The following is a 26398-nucleotide window of genomic DNA, read 5'->3' on the forward strand; positions in this document are numbered from 1 at the left end:
ATCCATAGGGAATCGGAGAAAATTCAAAATCTATTGAAAATCAGGCCTTTTGTATTCTACAAATGAGTATATATTTGACTGAAAAATTGAGCTGTTTCACAGATTTCATGACTATGATCATATAACATAATTATGTTAAGGAAAGGAAAAGTATAATTTATTTAGAATCACAAGTCCTCGATTGTGGCTTTTGTTATATCAATCTGACATTTCGATAAAATAACAATTTATGTAAATGAAAAAGAAAAAGAGAATAAATCCATTTTGAAAAATCGAACATTATCTTTTAATGCGATAGCAATACTTATTTAAATAGAGCCTTGGATTTCTTGCATATATGTTTAGACTAGATGAAATCGACTATAGTTGCTGTTACAGATGTTGAGTCGAGATGGATAAGAGGAGCAGATGTTTAGACGAAATAAAGCAGCGGATTACCAATGCAGGTGTTTAATGGACCTGGTATCATGTATTAGCACAGAAAGATGTAGCAAAACGATGATAGTTGATAGGTGCGTTTCAAACCGATTTTGATCTTATACATTTAAATATTTAGCTTCTTTGGAGTACCTTTGAAATTGTGGATAATTTATTTTTTGAAAATATGGGGGACACTACAAGAGTGGTGTATGTCAAAAATTTATATATGACTATGAGATAGTCGTAAGACTTTGGCAGGTATTCCAGTTTCAAGTTAATTGATATTTTCTTTATTTCTTATCTTTCTTTTATATGCTTAGTGTTTAGGAGCAATCATTACAATTTCAGATATTGTTATTTTCATTTTCTATTTGCTACACATTGATGAGAGGACATTTTTGCGTCTAGGGGCATTATTAATATCACCTTTTTTATATAGCGCATTTTATACGATATATAAAACTTTTCAGGGATATTATGATTTAATTCGATAGATGTCGCTTTCAGTACGAATGAAAAATATCATGAAATTAAATTCTTCAAATGAAATAAAGAAGTAAAAGCATTGGCGCTGTCACATACCTTGATCATCAAGTGGGACAGAACGATCACCGTTTTGCAGCCATTTACTGCCATCAGAAAGATGACAGATGTGCCATTTTCTTTAATTCAGTGATGAAAGGAATTCAAATTGACTTATAAAAACCCGCCGTCTGATGAAATACAGTGTTCATTTTATTTTTCTGATATTGGATTTTACTTTTAAGCCGTTTATGCAATTCCGTGAATGATGTTATTAACATAGGAATACAGTTGAGAAATTATTCTCATCTTTTCAAAATTCTTTCAGAAGTGAGAAATAATTTTCCTTCTTAAAATCCCTTTACAGTTTATTGGATGGATCTAGTAAGATCATTTAATCCTTTGACGCTTGACAAAATGGCGCATTAGCCAAATAGCAACACCATTTTTTGACTTAATATTATATACACATGCCAAATTATTGTTTTAACTTTAGATTAAATTACTGCATTATACATGAAAAAAATATGCAGTGTTCAAGTAATGTACATAAAAATATTTCATTCGATGTATTTCCTTGTGATCAAGAATTTATAAGAGAATCACCTGAAATGGAATTCAGGATGTTTTTAACCTAGCATCGGTTTAAAACACTATTATTTATTTCAGATTCATTGCCTTCAGATTCATTACCCTTCGTCAAAAGTTTTTAAAAGCATAAGAAGTTGTTGTTTTATTTAACTTTCCTTTATTTGAATCCTTATCGTTCTTCTATTAAAAAAAACATCTTTTAGATTGTACAATAAAAAATAAATATCTGAACAGTTTACTGCCATTTGTTAAATAAATTGTTTAATAATGTATACAGTCATAATGATCTGAGAAGCCAAAATGAATGGCAGAAAGCCATTATTAAAGACAGTTTGTTATTTTTAAGAAATACTACTTCAAAACTCTGCTCTTAAGAATTCAAACTTCTCCTGATAAAAACTACTCTTGATTCCTTTTTATAAATTAAAAAAAAAGAAAAGAGATTGAGCTAATGAGCATCACTAGAAAGGATTAATTACGAGAAATCTCGAAGCAGATGAAAAGACTTTTTGGTAAAAGAGCGTATCGACTTCTTGCAAATTTTAATCAAAAAGTACATATTTCTAGCACTTATTCAAAACTACTGACTTTCTAAATAATTGGATATCAGTACATTGTTTACATCTAATTTATTTGAAGAATTGTGGAAAATTGAATAAGTATATTGCTCTTTTTTCTAACTTATATTTTCTGAAAAATATCTTTTAAACTTATTTGGTATATGTAATGATTTTGACAGATTTTGCAGTTTTTCATGTATAAATTGTTTTTATGATATAATGTGTAATATTTATATATATATATATATATATATACATATATATATATATATATATATATATATATATATATATATATATATATATATATATATATATATATATATATATATATATATATTCAATTATGGAGAATTTTTTTTATATAAGATAAAAAAATTAGTATTATAGTTCTCAGTATGAGTTACTGATTTGTTCTTTGAAATTCTTTTTCAGAAATAAGCTGAAGTTCATTTGGATAAGACCATAAAAAAAAAAAAAAAAAAAAAAAAAAGGTACAAGAAACGTTTAAAAAAATAAGTCGCAGTTTTCAGTGGAACTAGAAAACAATTATCTTGGCAAAAAACTAATTTTAAAATACCGCTCCTGAAAAAACAGTACATTTTAATTCTGAAATAAGTCTCTTGAAATGTAGGAAAAAAAAAAACCGAAAAAAAAATTCCCGCTTTTTCAAGCCTGTGAGTTGATGTAATTGAAAATAAAATTAATTGGAATGCCGAACTTGATGAAAGAACATGTTTTACGACATTTATCAATATTAATTGCAAAACGAAATTAGTACTAATTATATTAATAAAGTTTATTGTAAGCATTTATTTTGTGCATCAGCGTAGCAGAGGAAAAGGGAACTTTTAAAAGTATTTTCATTAGGGCATGGAAAAGGGAAAATAATTAATTTTAATCAAAAATCTAGAGGTTAATACAAAATTCATAAAAACCTTAGGAGCAGATAGGAAAACTTTTAATGAAATCGTAATCACATTTCTAATAAATTGCATTTATAATGAATACTTGGGATTTTTTGTTTCTTTAGCAATTCATTGTGGTTTTATAGTAATCTTCTTTAGTTTTTTTCACTTCAAGCATTTATTGATTTTTTTTTTGGCCACCAGCTGTTTGATAAAAAAAAAATGTCTTTCCTTTTTAATGAACTGATAAAATCTTTTTTTAGAAAGGTTTTTTTTTTCTTAAATATTTATTATCTTTTAGTTTCAAGTTTTTTTCATATGATGTTCATTGTGATTTATAAAAGCGTACTACAACTAGGTCTTATTCAGGAATCGAATGCAGTAACGTTGGCGATGCAACACCTTATGGTAAACACGATATAAACGCGGCTCATTGTTCTTCACAGTTTGTAGCCATAGTCATATAAGATCTCATTTTGTAGAAAAAATCGTTCTATTTACTTCGTAGACTTCAATGAACAGATATTATAATTTTTACATAATCACTATATTTATTATTCTTTTAGAACAGTAAATATTCTGGCTAACATTAGTAATATTCCTAATCTAAAATTAATTTTTTTTCAATTCTTATCTTTCCATAACATTTCTAATTTATTGCTTCAAATAATCCTTTTTTCTCAAAAATATAAAGGTCAAAACAAAATCGTAAAAGCATAAGATTCTGATCCTTAACCCTTTAACCGTTTCGCCGTCCTCTCCTGTCCTCGAAAATTTCTGTTTTTCCTTTGTTTTATGCTCATTAGAAAAAACTCAAACAATTTTAACATTTACAAAGCGTTTTAAACGTTTAAAAGCTTTAAAATGTAGAAAAAGAACGCTTGAAGTTCTTTACGGCCGCCCTGCAGAAGTTTCACTTTAACGCGCTAGACGTGTCGCTACGGACAGCGAAGAAGTTAAACATACTGGAATTTTACTCGCATTTGTATTTGTTTTATATTTTAATAAATATTCAAGAATTTCTTGCGATTGATTACATTTTGCGTCTTCATTTCTCTATAAAATAATTTTATTTCCGATGACCAGCATTTAAAACCTTTTTATTTTGTTACTCGCTGCCTTTGGCAACCAGTTGGTTTCCCAAGAATATGGATTGCGTTTATTTTCAATTCAGTCTCTCATGCACAATTTAATGTTCGTGATTCCACCAAGGAAATATTTTTAAGCATCAAATTGTGATAAATCACTTAGCCGTGATACTTTAATAGTTTTACATCTACTATGTTCATTTCATACACGAACTATTCATACTATATCAAGTTCCATGACATCATAATGCTGTTAAAAACGCAATTGTCTGGATCATCCATTTTCTAATTTTAACGATATTGTAACTTCACTTTCTTATCCTTCATATAAATCATATTATATTAAACAGAACTCTGCTTTCTTAGCTTTCTACAATGGAAAAAATCATGTGATTAAATATTTAATGGAAAAATGAAACTGATTTTAATTTTAATTCAAGAATAAAATGTAATGTTGAAAATTATGCAGTAACTAGTTTTAAGAAAATACCAAGAATCACGAAAAATGCACGCCAATAAGTTGGTATCATTAAAAAGAAAATTTTTAACAATTTTGAAATGGCTTTAAAATCTTTTTGTCATATAATTATTTCGGGAATAATCCTGGAAAAATGCCAAAATTTCATTTGACTATTAATTAATTAAAACTTTAAAAAAACTTTCCGATATTTCTATCTTCCTAAGTATACATGTACCAATCGTGGTAGTTCTTAGTCAAATGGTTCGATCTTCAGAGAGCCAGCACAGACATACACACTCATTCATTCTTATTATTAGTAGAGATTATTTTCCACTTTTTTATCTTTAGTATATTTTATAATTCATGGTTATAAAAATATAGAATCCAAAAATTTATTTTCTCAAATTAATTCTAGATTACGCCAGGACTTTAAAATGATATTTTATTTAAATTGATATATTAATTGATAAGTTAGAACTCCCAATAAAAATATCAATAGAATATTTCTTTCTTTAGTTTCTCTTTCGCTTGAAATGAAGCTTGATGTTTTTGTACCGTTGCTAGAATTGGAAATACAGGCCAACAAAACTATCATTCAACATACAATCATATCAACACAACTTAGACTTTGATAAAATACCTTTAAAAAAATGAAACGGAAACTTTAAATTTTCGCTAAATTAATTTTCCTTATTTAATATCTTTTTAGTATAATACTTTAAGTATGGAAAAATCATAAAAATGATTTGAAGTATTCTTTGATAAATCGAGCATGTAAATTAACAGCATAACGCTATTTATGCTTCAATTATAAAGGAATGTTTCAACAATTAAGCATTTGTCTTTTATTTTTCAGCAACTGCTAAAATTTCTGATGTAAGCTTATTTTATCGATATTAATTTCTGAACTTATTCAGAATCTTTGGTTATTAATCGGCTTGGTAATTTAACTTTTATTCCTTTATTTATTGTAATTAAATATTCGAATAAAAAAATGCATTTCGAATTCTTATTTAGTGACGTTTTATCATTTCTAAGTGAAAGTTAAAAAAATAATCCATTAATTTTTCTTAGAGCAAAGTTATCGTATTAATGACAAAAATGAGCCCTTGACTGAGATTAAAGTATCTATAGAGGAATTTATTTCTTACGTTTAGATATCTTGAACAATTCCTAAATCTTTCTTCTTGCATATTTCCGATTATTTCAAGCCTATTTGTCTAAGTTTCCTATTTTTTTTTCATTATTCAAAATTATTTAAAAGACCAAAACTTGGGAGTTGTAATTGGAAAAATTTGGAGAATATGCAAATATAAATATGAGAATGTTTCCTTATGTGAATGCAGTTTATACAATTATAAAGATGACTTATGTTCAAGTTGAATGACATATTTTTCTTGAATTTAGTTTTTATAGATTAAGGGCAACAAAATGTGTCCGGATTCTTTTCTGATGGTCTGAGCCTCATTCATAAAAATTGTGCTTGATTTACAAATAAGGCTTACAAAAGTTTAAAGTCTCTTGATTAGACACCATTTTGACATTTATTATTATGCTATGCTACGTGGAATTGAACTTTTATTGTATTTAACATAGTTTGTTGCGAAATTACCCAGATTAGCATTTCCATGAAGAAAATTTGTGAATTAAGGAAAAAGGAAACGACTTCAAGAGAAGATGAGTTGTATAATTTAATAATTTGAAAGGTAAGTCAAGATATGCTGAAGACGGAAAAAGATTTTGTTTTTAGTCGTCCAGGTAAAAATTAGCGTCTTTTGTATTAAATATTGCAATTGTTTTATTTTACTTGTCAGTTACTCGTATTTCCGATGACATTGAAATCGGTGAATTACAATTTCGTAAAAGAATAATATAAAATACTAAAGTGACATGTATGAAAATCAAATCTTAAAAGAAATTAAATTTAAACTTTTTTGTATTTGTGAGAAATAATAACACCACCCGGTTTGCAAGTATATTCTTGAAAATAATTCCAACTCATTTCAAATATATCATAGCTAACGTGAGCAATGTCATCTCACCACTGTAAAATGACGACCAGGAAGTCTATTTTAATTGAAAATAGGCATTGCTCGTACATTTAATTCTTCAAATATTTTTCTTTAATAAAATTTTGTTTTTTCATATCTTTTCTTTCGTGCCTAATTCATCGAATTCTTCATTATAGAAAAATTGATCACTCTTTCGATCAATGGTAAATACCCATCAGCCACAGAGTCTTTAGCCACTTTATACATCTAATACCATCGACTTTCCGATATTTTGTTCTCAAAATAACTTGACCACACGTGTGCTCTGTGAACTGGAAACACTATAGATCCTCCCTCTATATCTTTCGTATCAATCAAGATAAAGAGCCTTTACGGGGAACTTTGTTTATACTGCAAGCTGGCACGAAAATATTTAAAGTATCGATTAACAGAACTTTTGCGAATCAATATCATGGTATCTGTTTTATATTTAGAGTAACAGTTCATATTCCTTTATTATTCAATAATGTAAACTAATTTCTACATAAATAATTATATTTTTTATTTACAAAACTGTTTTCAATATTAACATTATAGATATTTGCTATATCCATATATTAGCCCACTTTCTGCCATAAATTATAATTCACAGATGTGGCCATAACACCATTTCTTGTCTCTATGTTTTGAATTCACTAATATGTTTCTTACATCATATTTAGGTGTAAAATCTTCAGTCGCCTACTTTTGATTTTTCAAATGATTTTTTTTCTTTTCTTGTCACGAAGATACTTCAAGGATGAAACTTTGGTGGGACATCTTTTTGGCTTAAGAAATTGAATCTTACAAGAAATAATGGGAATGTAAAATATTTCCTGTATATAATAGAATTTTAAGATGAATGTCACATTTGGAATCTCAAAATTTAGTATTATGATTATTGATATCTTTAGTGATATTCCAATTTCTGAAATTCTTCCTCGCACGAAAGAAAGTAAGGTTGACATGCGACACAATTAACATACATCACACTCACGTTGCACTATCGATTTATCAGCAGAATACAATTTGTTACAGCTAATCAAATTCAACAGAAACGAAGTTTAAACTGACTAACATCTGAAGTTTAAGCTGTTAAAATTTACTCCTGCTTTTAAACCCCAAACTTTATTTATATAGGGGTGGGGTAGGATAAGAGTTTTCTCATGGATAGATTTCAGCAATTTAAATCGTCTATTTCAGCTTTCAACACACTTCCATGCCCAGGTTCTGGGCTTGTTGTATTTGCTGTCGAGGTTATCTAATTTATGAGCTTGTTATTTTTACCATTCAAGAGCTGAATTCTGAAGGCAATTTGGCGCGGAAAACTGAACGATGCTGTTTCCGCTCGTTTCCTTCTAGTCAAAGGTTAGAAATAATGACATCCAAGCCGGAATATTTTTCTTGAAATTTCGAAATAGGAATCTGATCTAACTAAATCAAAATAAAACTGAAACTAAAAATTTCATCAACAGTGGCAGCATTAACAATAACAGTGGAAATCAATAGTATAATTTTTTTTCACAAAAATGTAAATTAGCTTCGAATTATCTAAGACATTCTTGATTCTTTTGAGTATATAAGCTCATTCTACAACAAAAGTTATTTATCTTATTTATGGATTATTTCAACTTGATAGTTTCAATGGCTTTTAAAGCGCTTAGGAAAATTATTTCACTTTAAAATATTTCAGAAACTATGAGAAATATTTTTATATCTAAGAGTTCACTTCAAGATTATTAATTTTAGCTCCTAATTTCCTCCACTATGTGCGAGTAGTTAATAATAAATCAGTACTATAGAGGAGTAGCAATAAGGTAAAGCATTCTTGGAGGGGATGAGCAAAGACTAAATATTAAAGCAGCTATTAAACTTTTAAAAGCCAAAGCTGACAAAGGGTGAGAATTTATTACACTTTAACCAGACTGCCATTTATTCTTGCTAGGCAACTGTAGTACCGCGAACAAACTGGAAAATGATATTTATTTTCTGTTGACAGCTAAAGTATGATTTTTTAATTTCTGTAGAATATCGGCAACTAAGATATGAATAAATAAAATGAAAAGATCGCAATTCGAATTCATGAAATTCCATGGTTAAAATCAGTTTTTCTTTCTTTATTTTTTTTCAAAAAAAAATTGAATAAATAAGAGCTTATTTTTAACTATCAATTGCTTCGAAGTATTTCAAGTTTATTTTTGTGATAAGAATAATTGAATTTAAATAACTGTCCCCTCAATTGAAAATGGTCGAAACTGTTGAAATCCCCAAAAAGCTTTTGTGAAGTTTGAAAGATGGTAGATCATCTAACACTGAAGGAAGAGTGGTGCAATTTCAATATCTTTCATTTTTTTCTGCTTACTTTCTACATTCTTTCTTTTGACTATTACATTTCTATCCTTTTCTTTAGTGCTTTCAGTTCTTTTATTATAACCTTAACAAAAGTCTTGCTTTTTATTTGAGATAATAGACGCTATTTTGGGCTTTGCCTTTTAAAACACATTTTATAAACTTCATTTTTCATTCTCCTATATATGAAAGAAAAGCGAATCAGTTACTTCAGAAACACCATAAGTCATTGAAGGCTTGTTGATGGGAAATCAAAGAAATCTGTTTTCCCAGAAAATGTATCTGACACTGACACATTTTTTTTTTCAGATTGAAACTTTTTTGAACGCCTTTTTCTCCAGCTTTGTGCAGATGCTTCATATTTATAAATTCAGCATTTATTTAATGTTCCTTGACTTAAAGAATTTCTGCACCTCACGAAGAAAAAACAACCCTATCTGTTATAGTGAAATTATATTAAAATGTAATTATAATAAAAAATTATATATCTTTTAATATCAAAATGAAGATATCAGGTATTAATAATTTAGAAAAAATAAGATATTTCTTTGATTTTCTTGATTTTGGCATTCAGAACTTGGGGCACTGGATGTCTTAGCTGGCCAGTTAAGAACACTGGTTTAAAAAATCTTAAATTTATCTGGAATGGAATTTGAAATTTTCTGAACATCATCTATTGCGTTTTTATTTATTAAAAGCGGTATTTTTGTATAGATCTATGCACCAACAAAATTATTGCAATTGCCTGGTTCTAATCAGTGGTGTTTCCTTTTCTCGTTTTTGAGTAAGAATGTTTTCAGAGGTAAAATTTTAATGGAAGTTTCAAAGACAATATTCACTATGAGGTTTCTGCCTCCTAGTGTTCGTATATTTCTACTCCTTCGTTAAACAGGGATCACCTCAAATATATAAAAGAAAAATTTCCGATATTGGGGTTTGGTATATCCGTTTCCTGGGTGGGCTGTGCAGTTGAGTTACTTCCACTTTTACGACAGGATGCACCTCCAACGGAAAGGGTTATATCATGGCAGATGATGGTTTCCGTCTCTATTCGGTCTCAACGACGGTCATTCAAAGTATTTTAGTCTTTAGATGCTTAGGTAGGGCGGGAGTAATTTCAGTGTGGCTACTTATAATGAATTCTTATTAAAAAAGACAATTTTCGAAAAATAGTGAACTGATATTTCTGAAATAATTCATTTTATTTTAATCATTAAAAAACATTATCTCAAAATTATGGTGAATCACCACGGCTTTTTTTCCATCGGTTTTTTTTCCACCATCCATCCAAAAAATGCCTTAAGGTAATTATATTTGTGAATCCGTCTTTCTATGTGACTTTATATTTAAATTGTAGATTTCAATCAAATTTTGTAGGTCAAGATGATTCTTTGGAAATTCTCAATTTCAGTGTCCAGGGACTCCAACATGGAAACCCGATTTCATTAAAGATCCGTTTTGCACGCTGATCTTCTTTATGCCAAATCCTTTGAAGCGAAATATTTCCCCCCTGATAAAAATTGAAGAGGAGAATACCAGCTTAGTTTTCGTCCTTCTTAACTGACCGTGGCTCAAAATTATGAGGTATTTAACAAAATGACTTTTTTGTTGATTCAAAACGGCATTTAAATGAAACTTGAAAAAATTTTTGACAAAATCCCTCAAAGGGAAAAATTGTCTCACTGCTTTCCCGTATATAACATTAATCTATAAATGTTTGGTAAAATCCCTCAAAGGGAAAAACCGCACACTGCTTTCTTGTATATAACATTAATCTATAAAGTTTTGACAAAATCCCTCAAAAGGGAAAAGCCATCTGACTGCTTTCTATAAATGTTTGGCAAAATCCCTCAAAGGGAAAAACCGTCTTACTCCTTTCTCGTAAATAAACATGACAGTTTAAAAACACAACTAATTAGATGAATGAAATCGGATTCATGAGTTTTCACAAAAACTGTAATTGAATTCTGGATTTTGGACCAAATTTGTCTGAGTACATTGTCAATCTATCAGTGAACATGGGAACGCGATAATTCAAAAACAAGCTCTAGAGAAATTTGTTATTCTGTATTTATGCCTAATTTATGGATTTGTATCACATTTTTGGCAAAAATCCATCAACATGAAAGATTAGTTTCAAAAATCTCCTCCTTAATATTCAGTTCTTTTCACAGAATGACAAAAGGAAATGGGGTCGCAGGGCCTGGTGGTAAGGTCTCGGCTTCGAAACTGGAGGGTTTCAGGCTCGTGACCCGATTCCACCGAAGAACCGTCGTGTAGGCGGGTCTGGTGAGCGCTAAACTTCCTGGCCAAAAGTCCCCCCGCTGGTACGGCGGGGTGTGGAGAGGAGGGTGCCTGCTCAGGTGTCGTCCTCGTCATCTGACCGCGGTTCAAAATTGCGAGGTCCGTCCCAAAATAGCCCTAGTGTTGCTTTAAAACGGGACGTTAATGTAACTAAACTAAACTAAAAGGAAAACCGAAACGTGGGATTTCAAGAAAATATTCGAGAGAGCCAAATATTCTTTATTTTTCTGTTTATCCATTTTTAATTAGTTTCTTTCAGACAATATAAACCGATACAAAAGCAGAATACAAAAGATGCGTTTTTTAAAAAATAAATAAGCCAACAATGCTTTGGACTGCCACTCATAAAGCATTTCAATGATTTACTTTTTTGCATAAATGAAACAAAGGAAGGTTTTACAGTTAAAATAATTCTAAGTGAAAGTTAAGAAGTAATGCACTTGAGATTAAAGGAAAGCAATTTTTTAAAAATCTTTTTCATATTCAAGAACATTGAAAAATTTTTGGAGAAAGAATAATTTAACTTTTAAAAACGAAAGAGAATTTGACTCCACCGCTAAGCGCTAACCCAATAGAAAAGTGGAGTAGAAGAATGGATTCTAAATTTAGGAATGAAATTTTGTCCACTTTCGCTCAAAGCCCTTTTGTAAAGTCGCGAACAAGGGAAGTGGCGAGGAATTCAAAACAAAAGGGGTGTCAAGTAAAATAAGGAAAGTACACTTAAGACGTCAAATAATGCAAATGAATGAATAGCGCGTTAAATATTTTTTCATGGTGAAAAAATAACAAACATTTTTTTCCCTTGCAAAACAAAACATCGCGGGATTTTTTTAAAAATTTTTTTTATGTATTTATGATTTTTTATGAAGCATTTATTTTTACATTTTCTGCCTTCTTTATAAGGATTTCACTCTTTATTTGCTTTTTAATTGTGTTGCACCGTGTGAAGTTACTTTTTTGAATTTATTTTCTTTTGTTAAAGGTTTGCCGTTGGATTTCGTTCCGATGAATTAATCTAATCTTTTCTTATATTGTGTTTTATTAATGAATAATTATTTTGTTGAAATAATAAAACGAATTTCAAAGAAAGAAAAGGAAGTTATTTATTTACTTTTCTACAAAGAAGCTAACACTAAATAGGCTTCTTCTTTCCCATTCCTCATTAATTTAAAATCAGCCTTTGGTTATTTCTTTTAATAATTGTGACTTATTCCTCTTTTGAATGCTAGATTAGAAGTTTTGCAAGTGGCTGAAATCTGTTGTGGTAGGCTATGCAATTTGAAACGAGCGTCAGATTTGGGGGGGGGGGGGCTAAGATCGATTAAGATCGACTTATTGCTTATAGATTTAGTATTAAGAATTTTTGCCGTAACACTGTTTTTTTTAATTTGGTAACTAATATTTATTCACGTAATAAAATAAATGCTACTCTAATTAACCCATAACTGGAGATATGAATTTCCTTACGCGGTCAGACATGGAGTCAAAAAGATTCCATTGTAATTTTCTTTTTTGTCTTTTATAAATAGCATTGGAATTTATTTTGGAGACGAAATATATTCTAGAAGTCATGTAATTACCAAGAATATTAAAAATACTAAATAATATAATATTAAATATTTTCAGAGCAAAGAAACAAGTGCATGAATTAGTTTTTTCTTTCAAGTGCCGGCCTCTTTCTCTTTCTATCAGTCTCGCAATTTTCAGTTAATTGAAATGTGTACATTAATGACACATCTGGACCGAAGTGCAACAATAATGTTGCAAATACGTAAATACGAACTGTAAAATCGAGTGAGTTATTTTTAAAAGATGGAAATAATTCTTTAAAGGTATTGTCGGTTTATGACAAAACAAAGTTTTTAAAGTAATGAAAGAAAAAAAAGGTTGTGGGTCAAAGTAGATGCTTTATATCCAAAATCAACTCATCATCATATGAATGCAAGGAACCATAAGAAAAGTGCTTTAATAATATCTAAATTAAAGATTAATCGTGTTTTTGTCCCAAACTGAAATCGACAAAATGAGATTTTAGTACATGCCAACAAAAACAAATTCTTAAAAATGGGAAAAAAAGGCAATGGGTGGGGAAAAAAGCCTTTTTTTCTTTCTTTCTTCAACTTTTACATCAGTCAAATCAATTTTTGAACAGAAGCGAGGACACACAAATTACTATGACTTTTTTTGTTAATCACATTTATCATTGAAAGTTAATACTCTTTCTGCTATTTGAACCATTGTCATTGATTTTAGTCAATGTATACTTCCATGAAATACAGTAATGTACCCCCCCCCCCTCCCAATTTAATTTTCAGAATCCATCGGTTACTTTACAGATGCAAAAGAAATGACGTCACTGCACCGTAGAGGACAACGTTCAGTTTGGTGCTAGATACAGGGATATTTATCATATATTGTAATTCACGTGAACTGATTTCATTGAGGGGGAGGAGACAGAATGATGCATACATGCGAAAATGTCGTGTGTTTTGAATTGCATAATATTTTATCCAACAGTACAATATCACTTTTGTTAAATTTTTTTAGCACTTTTGTCTTCCCTTCTCTAGTGATACTTCGTAGATTATAAAATCTGAAATCCTAAGAAAATTACACGATTACACGAAAAAAATTACTCGAAAGAGCGAACACGATTACTAAAATATTCGGCTTTGCGTCAAAACTTTCTACAGATATGCAAAGACGGAGGAAAATTTTATTAAATGAATAAGGACATCAAATAAGCAAAAATTATGCATATGTATAAAGCGAGGATAAAACAAACTGTGCAGAATAAAAATATAATTGTGCTATAATAAAATACAACATCAAAGAGCCTTTGTTTCAACGCCACAGAAAAACAAATTCTTACCAATATCATAAGCATTGCAGAATAACTTGAAATAGAAATCTAATCCTAATTTTTATCTGATAAGGTCTCGAATAATATAGCTTCTTCAGTGATTTTCCCCTCTTAAGAGGATCATCAAATTCCCACTGCGATACATATGCAGGGTGATCAAGAAATAGCAGGAGATGTTCAGAGCTTTGTAGCGAGTTATGTACTGGAAGAAATGTAACAAAATTTGGTCACCATACACATTAAAGTATGTGGTTTCGATTAATCAAAAAAAAAAAAAAATAGTACTAAAAAACGCCGATAGGGGAAATCTTGAAGCTGCAAGCGCATAATCTGTGAGGTAAAAAAAATACATAACTTTCCATGGAAACAGTAAATAGCAACACACCAAATACCAATGAAATGCGTTTATTATAGCAACTTACAAATTTGGCTCAAGGTGACCACCAACTTGATGTTCCAATAATGTATGCGGTATACGTTTTTGACGTTGTTTCGCAGCGTATAGGCATTTATTCGTCTGGCATGAAACGTTATTGAATCTTTTAAAGTAGGAATGTCAGGAACATGTCCTTCATACACAACGCCTTTTAAGTGAACCAGAACACCCCACATCCAGAAATTGTCAAGATTTATATAAGTGTCATCAGTTAATGGGTGTTATTTAATACGGATAAAATTTCAGGATCTTACACAATATCTTCTGCGCAGTCGAGAACGAGATATTTGTTTGTCTTGATATTGAAAGTACCGTGCTTATTAGCTATCACCTGATCCATAACGGCATTTGCAACTTCTTCAACTTGTTCCTGCTTGAGACTTTTATGTCATCGGCCTTGAATTCTCGCATACCAAGAATTCCTGTTTTTCAAATCTTTCAACTATTCTTCGTAAGTCATCGATCCTCTAGGTAACTGTTTCAACCGTCGGTATTCACGTAGAGCAGCATTGGCATTTTCATCTCGCTGATAAAACAGCTTGACTAATAAGGCGCGTCCACGTAGTGACAACGCAGAATGACTTAAATTCCCGCAACCCTTCCTTTTATCTTCTATTTCATGTCACAAAGTACCCGCATAAGCAAATTATATAATAAAGTTTTCGATCGGAGCGCTAAAATTTCCCTATTGGCGTTTTTTGGTGCTAATTTTTTTTTCTTGATAAATCGAAACCGCATACTTTAATGTGTATGGTGGCCAAATTTTGTTATATTTCGTCCAATACATAATGCGTTATAGATCTCCAAACACCTCCTGTTATTTCTTGATCATCCTGTAGTTAAGTACCTTTAGAAAAATGATGATACACACATATATTAAATATTTTACCTTACTGGATTAAGTGACATTAAGATTTCAATAGAGTAAATAGTAAACATGTATAGTGTTTCTCGTCTGTTAATGTATTTTGCTTCCAAATGAAAAAATCTAGCAGATTTGTATAACATTGTAATTTATGCTATGAGAGATTTCTAAATATGCTGATGTAAAAGATAACTTTTTTGACTTATGACTAAATATCAGTTACCGCAAAAACGTAACGCTCGCTTTGACATTTGTTATTATCTTCTTGTATACAAAGAAAAAATATTTCAAAAAATCCGATATCCATGTTTTGACGAATCTTTACGTTTTAAAGCTTCAAGAGTCCGAAAAGAACTTTTTTGGAATTATGCTGTCTGTTTTTGAACATAATAACTTTAAATCGCATTAAATCAAGCAATAAATTTTGGTATGTAGTTTTAAAACCAAATTTGTAGATTTTCTTCAAAATTTGGGCAAATTTCTTTGAAGGATGTTCTCACTATTCATATACACATGAGCATGATACATCAAAGTGCGATATAGATTAAATTTTGTATGCCGATTTATTATCGGAATTGTAAATCATACTACTTACATAAAGAATATGTGGATTGGGATCTTGTGGCTCAACTTGTAGATTTGTGTCGAATTTTCAAACTAAATTGTGGGAAGGAAGACATTCAAAATGTATTCTCAGTTTTCTTCATCATATTATGGAGCCAAAAAACTTAAAATTGCATCATTACAATCAAAAGTTGATGGAGGGGTGGGTCTAAGGCACACACACTTACGAATTGCTTTTCATTTCAAATATTTGCCGGCTGTTCTAACTTATGGCACTTTACAAACCCGCTGACAGTTTCCACGCTTCGATTTCATCCGAGTGAGCGTCTCTTGTTTTTTCAGTAGCACCAACAAGGGCCAAGAGTACGACATAACGGCTCATACCTCGCAGCCCTTTTTACGGGACGGACTTCTTTCACTCAACCACCGATCGTAAACTAGATCTGCATCAGAGAACGATCACATCTGAATCAGTACCCCCAGTGGTGTTACTCTCGACATGGAGGACCTTGTGACCCCGACAGATTTATGTGTGCGCCAGAAACCACACACATGGAGAATCTTCGGCCGGTGGTGTTCGAACTGACAACCTAAGGGATGCGAGTCCAACGCCCTACCAACCAGCTATCCCGGCCTGAATTTGCCGTCTTCTTTCCTATACTACTCTAGTCCCATTATACGTTCAGGGGATGCAGAGGATAAGAGAAAGAAAACAGAAAATAAGGTGCTGAATTGTTTAAGTATGCGAGAAAGTAGAGGGAAGGAGGCTGTCGTTGATTTGAAATCCCACATCCAGAAATTGTCAAGATTTATATAAGTGTCATCAGTTAATGGGTGTTATTTAATACGGATAAAATTTCAGGATCTTACACAATATCTTCTGCGCAGTCGAGAACGAGATATTTGTTTGTCTTGATATTGAAAGTACCGTGCTTATTAGCTATCACCTGATCCATAACGGCATTTGCAACTTCTTCAACTTGTTCCTGCTTGAGACTTTTATGTCATCGGCCTTGAATTCTCGCATACCAAGAATTCCTGTTTTTCAAATCTTTCAACTATTCTTCGTAAGTCATCGATCCTCTAGGTAACTGTTTCAACCGTCGGTATTCACGTAGAGCAGCATTGGCATTTTCATCTCGCTGATAAAACAGCTTGACTAATAAGGCGCGTCCACGTAGTGACAACGCAGAATGACTTAAATTCCCGCAACCCTTCCTTTTATCTTCTATTTCATGTCACAAAGTACCCGCATAAGCAAATTATATAATAAAGTTTTCGATCGGAGCGCTAAAATTTCCCTATTGGCGTTTTTTGGTGCTAATTTTTTTTTCTTGATAAATCGAAACCGCATACTTTAATGTGTATGGTGGCCAAATTTTGTTATATTTCGTCCAATACATAATGCGTTATAGATCTCCAAACACCTCCTGTTATTTCTTGATCATCCTGTAGTTAAGTACCTTTAGAAAAATGATGATACACACATATATTAAATATTTTACCTTACTGGATTAAGTGACATTAAGATTTCAATAGAGTAAATAGTAAACATGTATAGTGTTTCTCGTCTGTTAATGTATTTTGCTTCCAAATGAAAAAATCTAGCAGATTTGTATAACATTGTAATTTATGCTATGAGAGATTTCTAAATATGCTGATGTAAAAGATAACTTTTTTGACTTATGACTAAATATCAGTTACCGCAAAAACGTAACGCTCGCTTTGACATTTGTTATTATCTTCTTGTATACAAAGAAAAAATATTTCAAAAAATCCGATATCCATGTTTTGACGAATCTTTACGTTTTAAAGCTTCAAGAGTCCGAAAAGAACTTTTTTGGAATTATGCTGTCTGTTTTTGAACATAATAACTTTAAATCGCATTAAATCAAGCAATAAATTTTGGTATGTAGTTTTAAAACCAAATTTGTAGATTTTCTTCAAAATTTGGGCAAATTTCTTTGAAGGATGTTCTCACTATTCATATACACATGAGCATGATACATCAAAGTGCGATATAGATTAAATTTTGTATGCCGATTTATTATCGGAATTGTAAATCATACTACTTACATAAAGAATATGTGGATTGGGATCTTGTGGCTCAACTTGTAGATTTGTGTCGAATTTTCAAACTAAATTGTGGGAAGGAAGACATTCAAAATGTATTCTCAGTTTTCTTCATCATATTATGGAGCCAAAAAACTTAAAATTGCATCATTACAATCAAAAGTTGATGGAGGGGTGGGTCTAAGGCACACACACTTACGAATTGCTTTTCATTTCAAATATTTGCCGGCTGTTCTAACTTATGGCACTTTACAAACCCGCTGACAGTTTCCACGCTTCGATTTCATCCGAGTGAGCGTCTCTTGTTTTTTCAGTAGCACCAACAAGGGCCAAGAGTACGACATAACGGCTCATACCTCGCAGCCCTTTTTACGGGACGGACTTCTTTCACTCAACCACCGATCGTAAACTAGATCTGCATCAGAGAACGATCACATCTGAATCAGTACCCCCAGTGGTGTTACTCTCGACATGGAGGACCTTGTGACCCCGACAGATTTATGTGTGCGCCAGAAACCACACACATGGAGAATCTTCGGCCGGTGGTGTTCGAACTGACAACCTAAGGGATGCGAGTCCAACGCCCTACCAACCAGCTATCCCGGCCTGAATTTGCCGTCTTCTTTCCTATACTACTCTAGTCCCATTATACGTTCAGGGGATGCAGAGGATAAGAGAAAGAAAACAGAAAATAAGGTGCTGAATTGTTTAAGTATGCGAGAAAGTAGAGGGAAGGAGGCTGTCGTTGATTTGAAATCCCACATCCAGAAATTGTCAAGATTTATATAAGTGTCATCAGTTAATGGGTGTTATTTAATACGGATAAAATTTCAGGATCTTACACAATATCTTCTGCGCAGTCGAGAACGAGATATTTGTTTGTCTTGATATTGAAAGTACCGTGCTTATTAGCTATCACCTGATCCATAACGGCATTTGCAACTTCTTCAACTTGTTCCTGCTTGAGACTTTTATGTCATCGGCCTTGAATTCTCGCATACCAAGAATTCCTGTTTTTCAAATCTTTCAACTATTCTTCGTAAGTCATCGATCCTCTAGGTAACTGTTTCAACCGTCGGTATTCACGTAGAGCAGCATTGGCATTTTCATCTCGCTGATAAAACAGCTTGACTAATAAGGCGCGTCCACGTAGTGACAACGCAGAATGACTTAAATTCCCGCAACCCTTCCTTTTATCTTCTATTTCATGTCACAAAGTACCCGCATAAGCAAATTATATAATAAAGTTTTCGATCGGAGCGCTAAAATTTCCCTATTGGCGTTTTTTGGTGCTAATTTTTTTTTCTTGATAAATCGAAACCGCATACTTTAATGTGTATGGTGGCCAAATTTTGTTATATTTCGTCCAATACATAATGCGTTATAGATCTCCAAACACCTCCTGTTATTTCTTGATCATCCTGTAGTTAAGTACCTTTAGAAAAATGATGATACACACATATATTAAATATTTTACCTTACTGGATTAAGTGACATTAAGATTTCAATAGAGTAAATAGTAAACATGTATAGTGTTTCTCGTCTGTTAATGTATTTTGCTTCCAAATGAAAAAATCTAGCAGATTTGTATAACATTGTAATTTATGCTATGAGAGATTTCTAAATATGCTGATGTAAAAGATAACTTTTTTGACTTATGACTAAATATCAGTTACCGCAAAAACGTAACGCTCGCTTTGACATTTGTTATTATCTTCTTGTATACAAAGAAAAAATATTTCAAAAAATCCGATATCCATGTTTTGACGAATCTTTACGTTTTAAAGCTTCAAGAGTCCGAAAAGAACTTTTTTGGAATTATGCTGTCTGTTTTTGAACATAATAACTTTAAATCGCATTAAATCAAGCAATAAATTTTGGTATGTAGTTTTAAAACCAAATTTGTAGATTTTCTTCAAAATTTGGGCAAATTTCTTTGAAGGATGTTCTCACTATTCATATACACATGAGCATGATACATCAAAGTGCGATATAGATTAAATTTTGTATGCCGATTTATTATCGGAATTGTAAATCATACTACTTACATAAAGAATATGTGGATTGGGATCTTGTGGCTCAACTTGTAGATTTGTGTCGAATTTTCAAACTAAATTGTGGGAAGGAAGACATTCAAAATGTATTCTCAGTTTTCTTCATCATATTATGGAGCCAAAAAACTTAAAATTGCATCATTACAATCAAAAGTTGATGGAGGGGTGGGTCTAAGGCACACACACTTACGAATTGCTTTTCATTTCAAATATTTGCCGGCTGTTCTAACTTATGGCACTTTACAAACCCGCTGACAGTTTCCACGCTTCGATTTCATCCGAGTGAGCGTCTCTTGTTTTTTCAGTAGCACCAACAAGGGCCAAGAGTACGACATAACGGCTCATACCTCGCAGCCCTTTTTACGGGACGGACTTCTTTCACTCAACCACCGATCGTAAACTAGATCTGCATCAGAGAACGATCACATCTGAATCAGTACCCCCAGTGGTGTTACTCTCGACATGGAGGACCTTGTGACCCCGACAGATTTATGTGTGCGCCAGAAACCACACACATGGAGAATCTTTGGCCGGTGGTGTTCGAACTGACAACCTAAGGGATGTGAGTCCAACGCCCTACCAACCAGCTATCCCGGCCTGAATTTGCCGTCTTCTTTCCTATACTACTCTAGTCCCATTATACGTTCAGGGGATGCAGAGGATAAGAGAAAGAAAACAGAAAATAAGGTGCTGAATTGTTTAAGTATGCGAGAAAGTAGAGGGAAGGAGGCTGTCGTTGATTTGAAATCCACCCCACCCCCCCACCCCCTACAAAATGTCCACCACCTTTTGCATTTCAAAATATTAATGAAGTTCGAATTCACACATTTCAGTAGATAGATTCTTGCACTATAGCTATTGAATCCTTCAAATATAAAATTAATGTTGTTACTAAGATGATAAAACCTCCAACAAAGAAAAGGCAAAATCTCAGACAAAAAATTCGAAATATATTAAAAGAGAATATTTTCACGACTTTTTGACTCTGTTAAGTGAAGGAAACCCTTTTAGTACGAATAAAAAGGAAATTTCCGCTGTAAGTATGATTTTGCCTAGCACACTGCTTAATGCAAAAAATTGTGAACCGCCTTTTGACATCAGTCATTAGATCAGTTGTTGCATTTCAAAATATCAATGATATTTGAATGCACACATTTCAGGATATAACGTCTACAAAATAACGAGTTCGACCGTCTACATATAAAACTGATGCTGTTACCATAGCAACAAAACTTCCACCTACGAACAAAAAATCTAAAGCATTTTAAAACAGAAACGCTTTTAATAAATTTTGAAAGTATGTTCATGATCTTCCATCTATGTTAAGCGAAGATCACTATTCTAATATGAATAAAGAGTCTTTTACTGATAAATATTGGTGGTTATCTTTGATACTTAACAAATGAGCAGTGAGGTTTAAATTTTTAAAATACCAATGGGAATTAGATTACAAAATATCATTGTCTCACAGAAATTCAAAGGATATTCAATTGCGCATATCATATGAATCACAAGGCTTCAAAAAGTAAGAAGGACATTTGTATTTTAAAGATTCCATTATAATTTATTGTAAGTTTAATGAAGTTCAGATATTCATTCAAAATCTTTAGCTAAAAACTAGATTGAGTTGCTAATTGGTCGACCTTTTGTGAAAGAGTAGCGATAATAAACAAAGATAACAAATAAATTCACTTGATTTTCTTTATTTTTGGTTTGGTTTCTTTATTGTTGATTTATCATATACAATTGTATACTTTTCTTCAACATGTTTTCTTTTTAATATTTGAGAATAAATACTTTTCTCTGGAAAGTTCAATATTTCACTTGATTATAAGCAATTCATAGTGGTTGGTGAGTGACTATGAGCAAACTGGGGAATTATCCTGAAGTTTTGAAGCACGAAAGTATGCCGTTCGGGGGAAACAATACTGGGGATATGATAAGTTTTTCCTCTCATTTGCTATATAAGTACTAACTATGAGTGTATGCTGCCTTTTGTTTCTATTGATTGAAAGTTGTATGATTTTTTTTGAGCTATTTGGAGGGAGAGTGCGTTATTTTAAGTATATGCAGCTGTTTACTTTTGAAGTTGGAGACTCGGTTGGTAAGTATCCTGATTTTTTTAGCCCATAATAGCTTTTAAGATGTTATTTAACTCATTAGAGTATGGTGTTAATTTATTAGCATCTAACCAAAATTGTAAATTTTCGTATGTTGGAAACAAATTTAAGACCGAAAATTGTTTCTTTTAAATTTTAATTTAAGTGTATTCATTACACTTCTGTGTTGCTCGGGAAGGCAAATGGTATGAAATAAATAAGAAATTGCAGGCGGTATAATACGAAAGCAGTTTTAATCGAATTTTCTCGTTATTTAATGTCGGTTTTGAATTCGCGTTTCCCAGATTCAAAACACTATCTTGGAATATTTCCGTTTTGATACAACAAATATTGAAAAGCTTTTTAATTATAATGCAGTATTAAAGCATGACATTAATGAGTAAAATCTAGATGTAGTAACTTCTGAGAAATGCATTGGTAGTGTGAAAGGATGACAAGAAGATGTATTAATTCGGAAAAGTATCTTCAAATCAACTACTAATCGCATCTATTTGGATAAATCTTTAAACCAGTCTATACTGAGAACAAATTGAAAGTCGGTAAAGTCGAGAATATACAAAGGAAACAATCGATAATTCGACTGAAAAATCTGTTTAACTATAGAGAACGTAAATGTTTATAACTCTGAAAATAAAATTTTTTAAATGTTATTCCGCATCAATAAATAGGATCTTGAAGCATTTTCATGCAATTTGGCATTCGTATTCGCCAGAATAGAAACCAAAAGATTTACACAATTCATTGTAAATGTTCATTTTCTATGATTAAGAAGGAAAACTCCCATTGTGCATTAAAACTGGTGCTTAAAATACTACACTGAAGTATTGAGGAAACTCTGGGTAGATTGAAAGTAATTGTTCTTTAAAATGCAATTAACCTGCTAGTTGTGTCTGGGGGAGTAGTTCAAGGTGAGATTCAATGGAGCAAAATTAAATTGTTTGAAAATAAATGCTTATTAGATGAAATTTCATTTCAAAATGTACATAAATCTATAGGTAAATTGTATATAAAAGTTGAATATTTGAAATTACATGCAAAACTCTAAATATAATCAAAATTGTTGAAAGACAAATATCGGGAATAAAAAGTTATAGGGTTTGAATTCCTTTCGTATTTTCAGATTTATTATACTCCTGGATCAAGGCTTGCAAACTTCAAGCTCTGGACGAACATGACCAAATAATAAGACAACTAAATGACGTAACTAAATGAGTAAACCGTAACGGAACAAGAATAAGCATCGGAGCAAGAATACGGTAAGTGCAATTTTTAAATTTGTTTGCATTCTAACTATAGGAATCTCAATTGCCACGATTGTTGAACTTTAATAAAGATGTATTTAATACAGCTTTCACTTTCTGTCGCGGTTGCTTTAACTCTTTAAAGGGCTTTATACGCTCATACAAAACTAATTTTAATTTAATTTTTTGACATCAGTTACTTTTATGAAACAAACTTTAGATGTTTCCTTCCCGAATTAGTATTGCCACACAACTATTTCATATAAAGATTCATAACTTTTGTAATTTAACCATTTTTGCTGGTTCAGTGATGTCATTCAGCCATTGCTATCCGTGGTAGCTCTTGAGATGGTAAGATGGCTTGCAAAAAAACCTTTAGAAAAGGACGAATCCCGCAAGTTTTCTCTCCTCTAATTTACGGTTAACAGAGCTAGGTTATCTACATCGAAAGTTTAATCACCGAGGTTCTATACTTTAGGTTCAAAGGAGATTTGCATTATCGATTTCGGAAGCGTCTTTCTGTCAGAGGATTCGAGGCTCCCTTTAAAATTTGTTCTAGAAAACTGATACAGGGTTTACTAGAATCGGTCAATCCCTGCTCTCTGTATTCCGAAAATTCTTACTTTAACGAGGTAGGACGAAATGGGAATCATTTTCTCATGCTTGAAACATAAAAATATCTAACAATCTCTGAAAGTATAAGCCGACTGATTTGAACTCCTGTTAAATCGAAACTGCATCTATGTAGGACTTTGAAGCTTTTTACTATAAAAATCGCGCACAAATTTTTCCAGTGTAATGCATATGGCATAAAGCTAACAGATTATATATTGCAAAGCATTCAACTTATGTATATCAATCTTAATTTGCTTGTAAACTTTCAAATAAGATCTAATAATGCCTTGTATTGTAACGAATTGTATAGTAAGGTATATATAATTTTTTATTCGCAATATTTTCTAATCTTGAATACAAATTCCAGCAAATGTAAACTATCTGTATTGTACTTTTTCTGATGGGGCATGCCTTTTTCATTTATAACATTATCAATGAAATTTCCTCCGCTTGATTTGGAAAATCTTAAATGCCGTATTTCTTAGGCATACCAGTTTCACTTGCAGTATTTACCATTGAAGTAATTGATTTATTTTCCAGTGCTGACAAAACTTTGTTTTAATGTAAATGGCCGAATTCTAGTTTATCATGCTGTAGCATTTTTATACAATGGTAACTTCATATGGGAATTCATTTATTTTCAGGTGTACAAAGAAGTCTTTGTATGAGCAAGAACTTCAACGTCTGCTGGAATTTGATTACCTATTCATGCCGTCGGAAAGTATTGGCTTCAAAGTCACTTTTCAAGGTCCTCTGAACGTCGTTGCTGAGTTTTGCAAACCCAGTCAAGATAAAGATATTGCTTAGCAATTGTGGATCATCGGATAAGTAAAAATGTTTAAGCCTGATGGCTGTAGTAGGAAAATGTTAAATTTGTGTTGTGCGTAAGATATGTATTTTGCTATGTTATAAATCTCAATTAGTTAAAATCGATACAGTGTCGTTTGAAAGGATGTTAATATTTTTTAATCGCTTTTAATTCGGTAAACTTTATGGAGTCGGCAGAGAACTCCTGTTGGAGTTAATCAATTAAGTTAATCTCAATTTCATTAAAATATTGTAGGAATATAAACAACTTGGAAAGTTTTTAATTAATCTAATTGAAAGGCAGGCTGTAAACTTAAACATTAAAAGGATGCTGCTGTATTTTGACTCTTTAGAACTAGATTTAGAACATGTTTGAATACTAAACCGATAATTTTAAATAGCCAACTTACTGATTGGATAGTTCCTCAGTGTAAATTCGTCATTTAAGAACTGAATAAAATAGTAATATAGCTTCATTTATAGTTGAATTTTCCCATTTAAAAGTTCGCGCATTAAACGCATATTTTTACAGAAAGACTTAAACCTACATTTACATTTTAATAGTCTGAAATGAGTAACAAATCGCGGACGTTTCATAAACGACCACAAACGGAACAGAGTAGTGCACACAACACATACTATGATAAAACTTTGGTAGTAAAGTATTATCTTAAACGAGAGTAATTTGACACAAATAAAAGGGAAAAGCACTAGCATATACCGTTGATCACTTTAATCTCGTTCCTTTAAAGTGACACAATTTTTGCATATACACATATTTTTAATCGAATTCTTCACTAACATCTAACATCTTCCCTTCTATTTAAGAATATTACGAAGTAGCCATGCGTTATGAATAACTTTGGTTCTGGTTTAAGAATATGCTACATTACTGAATTGCTATTATGGAAATATCAACCCGGACTTGAATTTCTGTAAAATTTAAAAATATTTTTCTGCATTAGTAGGCTAAATCTAACCCATCTTAGACTTAAGAGTTATTGCATAGGTCGTATTACTTAAATTTTAAACTCGAATATTTCGCTTACCACCATCGCTTAACTGAACATTCCAAATCGCAATATGGAGAGTAATTTAAAATTTTGTTGTATTCTGCGAATTATCTAATTTTCTGTTGTATTAAAATATAGTAAAGACCACGAACATTCTACTCAAAGAGGTTCTAACAGTCAGAAATTGTCGCTAAAATAATCGCATAATTATAAATACTAAACTAGTGATTTGTAGATCGTTAAGTAAATCTTGGTTACTTTTTAACTTTGGTAATAACAAAAGCAGCGTCATTTCAAACGTTGAAACCACGAGTTAAACATAGGAATTTCGGATTATTTCCAGAATCTGTTGAAAGTATCAAGTTAAGCTTCATAAATGTGTAAATTGACGCAATTTGGCCAAATTTGTCCCGAGCGTCAAACTTCAAAGCATTTAGAGAAGGGATGCAACAGTTGTGGGATATAAAGGGTCGGTGCGCGCACCGTAGAGTAGGATTTCAAAGGAAAGTCGAGAG

At 31.7% G+C, this 26398-nt stretch overlaps 1 long non-coding RNA gene across 1 annotated transcript; it reads left to right on the forward strand.

Annotated features, from left to right (window-relative positions):
• The first annotated feature begins 22077 nt into the window (after positions 1–22077).
• LOC129958895 (uncharacterized) lies at positions 22078–26122 on the forward strand. Its single transcript, XR_008783343.1, has 3 exons — positions 22078–22191; positions 23328–23463; positions 24708–26122. It is a non-coding gene; the product is annotated as an uncharacterized LOC129958895 (long non-coding RNA).
• The last annotated feature ends 276 nt before the right edge of the window (positions 26123–26398 follow it).

Source organism: Argiope bruennichi, chromosome X1 (assembly GCF_947563725.1).
Source record: "Argiope bruennichi chromosome X1, qqArgBrue1.1, whole genome shotgun sequence".
NCBI lineage: Eukaryota > Metazoa > Arthropoda > Arachnida > Araneae > Araneidae > Argiope > Argiope bruennichi.